This window comes from Salmo trutta, chromosome 15, assembly GCF_901001165.1.
Source record: "Salmo trutta chromosome 15, fSalTru1.1, whole genome shotgun sequence".
Lineage (NCBI taxonomy): Eukaryota > Metazoa > Chordata > Actinopteri > Salmoniformes > Salmonidae > Salmo > Salmo trutta.
This window is the reverse complement of record NC_042971.1, coordinates 28,738,397-28,741,222: the sequence shown is the minus strand read 5'-3', so window position 1 is coordinate 28,741,222 and position 2,826 is coordinate 28,738,397. Positions and strand designations below refer to the sequence as shown.

The 2,826-nt window shown below is 40.0% G+C and overlaps 1 protein-coding gene across 1 annotated transcript in view; it reads left to right on the top strand.

Annotated features, from left to right (window-relative positions):
* LOC115148712 (uncharacterized) overlaps positions 1 to 2,826 on the top strand; it is a 229,906-nt gene that overhangs the window by 120 nt on the left and 226,960 nt on the right. Inside the window, exon 2 of the mRNA XM_029690856.1 lies at positions 236 to 290. The gene's annotated coding sequence lies outside the window, so the exon portion shown is untranslated. The remainder of the gene's footprint in view (positions 1 to 235; positions 291 to 2,826) is intronic.

Here is a 2,826-nt window from a genome sequence, read left to right as displayed (position 1 = left end):
GTGAGTGACTGAGTGTGTAGTGTTATTCACTGTTGGTGCACTGTAATAATACTTGTATTGTAGTTCACCCCAAAATCAAAACTTGGCAGATGTTTTTGTAACCCAAAGTGGCCTAATGTCAGATTTGTCCTTATGCATGTACATACAGTACACTGATGAAATATTATTATAGCCTTTCAGGCAGGTTAGAGTCTTTTCTATGATGATGACCTCTCCTCTGTTTTTCTCCTTTCAGCATTATGTACGTCATAAAGACTACCTCAACAGCTTGTTTGGCCAGGACTGAAACGGTATGTATGTAGTTTGTGACAGATCCTTAACACAAGTTGTTTAATCAGAAAAGGTCATCTCAAATACAATTTTATTTGTCACATGCACCGAATACAACAGGTGTAGTAGACCTTACAGTGAAATGCTTATTTACAAGCCCTTAACCAACAATGCAGTTTAAGAAAAATAAGTGTTAAGTAAAAAATAGATAATTAAAATAAAAGTAACAAATAATTAGAGAGCAGCAGTAAAATAACAATTGCGAGGCTATATACAGGCTTTACCGGTACAGAACCAATGTATGGGGGCACCGTTTTTAAAAAAAATCTTTATTTTAACAGGGAAAACAGACTGAGACCTGGATCTCTTTTACGGCTGTGCCCTATGTAAACATGTTGACATGTACAGTTTTAGGCATACAGACAAGAACATTTCAAACATACAAAACAAAGACACAATTCAACAGAAACAATCACAGACAACATCATATTGATCCTCCATAACATTTTTGAAATGGGTAAGGGACACCAGAGTGTCTAACTTAAGTTGGATCTGCAGTTTGTTCCATAAATAAGGTGCAAAGGAACTAAAGGCAGTCCTACCCAACTCTGTGGAGACCGCAGGAGTCTCTAATGTAATCCACATCTGTGATCTGGTTTTAAAATGTGTATATCTAGTGGAAATTAATGATGATATATGGAGGTAGTTTTAAAAGAAGTGCTTTATAAATAAACAAGAGAGCATGTTGCTCTCGCCTCACAGATAGAGAGGCCCAACCCACATGTGTATATAGGATACAGTGATGAGTTTTGTAACTATCACCTGTGATAAACCTGAGTGCACAATGGTAAATAGCATCCAGTGGTTTTAATGTGTTTGCCGATGCATGCATATAGATAATATCACCATAATCTAAAACGGACATAAAAGTAGCCTGCACAATTTGTTTTCTATTTACGGAGGACAGACAAGCCCTGTTTCTGTAAAGGAACCCTATCTTGAATTTGAGCTTTTTTCCCAATTCAGTAACATGTTTTTTAAAAGAAAGCCTATCATCTAACCATACCCCTAAATATTTATATGCAGAGACCTGTTTTGATTTGAGTACCATCCAAGCTAGTGATTACAAAAGTGTTTCTAACTGAGAGTTTAGACCTAGAAAAAAACATGACATTTGTTTTCTTAGCGTTTAAAACAAGTTTAAGCTGTAAAAGAGACCCCTGTAGTATCCTAAAATCAGACTCCAACTGCATTAAAGCTTGGTCCGCTGTTGGAGCAATAGAGTACATCACTGTGTCATCTGCATATAAATGGAATTTACAATATCTGACATCATCACCAATGTTGTTTATATAAAGTGAGAACAATAGTGGGCCAATTATTGAATCCTGAGGGACCCCTTTAAGTAACTGTAAGGGGTCAGACTTGACCCCGTCGACCATGACGGCCTGAGTTCTATCTTTAAGATAGTCATAAAACCATCGGCAGGCATCAGTGCCCACTCCTATAGATGACAGCTTACTCAAAAGGATAGCATGGTCTACAGTGTCAAAAGCTTTTGACAAATCTACAAACAACGCAGCACAGTGCTTTCTATCATCTAAGGCATTTGCAATATCATTTACAACAAGCATAGTGGCCGATGTGGTACTGTGTTTAGATCTAAAACCAGAATGATTGGTGCTAAGAATACTGTTAGCAGAAAGAAAAGACTGTAACTGTTTGTTGACTATAGATTCTAGGATCTTTGCCAGACAAGGGAGCCTAGAGATGGGTCGATAGTTATCCAAATCACTACCGTCACCTCCCTTATGTAATGGCAGAAGAAAAACTGCTTTCCACACCTTAGGGATATTTCCTGTGCTTAATGTTAGATTAAAAATGTGTGTCACTGAACCAGCAATGATAGGTGCAGCACACTTAAGTAAGAACGGGTCTAAATTGTCAGCGCCTAAGGATTTCTTAGTATCAATGGCACACAGGGCAGCTAGAACCTCTGCTTCGGTTATTTTCTGGAAACTAAAAACAGGGTTACCATGCAAAAAGTCTGGGTAGCCATTTGATTAGCTGTTAAGGAGTCTTATGGGTTCGGGGTAGAAGCTGTTAAGAAGTCTTTTGGACCTAAACTTGGTGCTCCAGTACCGCTTGCCGTGCAGTAGCAGAGAGGACATTCTATGACAAGGGTGGCTGGAGTCTTTGATCGTTTTTAGGGCCTTCTTCTGACACCGCCTGATATAGAGGTCCTGGATGGCAGGAAGCTTGGCTCCAGTGATGTACTGGGCCGTACGCACTACCCTCTGTAGTGCCTTGCGGTCAAAGTCCGAGCAGTTGCCATACCAGGCAGTGATTCAACCAGTCAGGATGCTCTCGATGGTGCAGCTGTAGAATTCTTTGAGGATCTGAGGACCCATGCCAAATCTTTTCAGTCTCTTGTGGGGGAATAGGCTTTGTTGTGCCCTCTTCACGACTCTTGGTGTGTTTGGACCATGATAGTTTGGTGATGTGGACACCAAGGAATTTGAAGCTCTCAACCTGCTCCACTACAGCCCTGTCGAT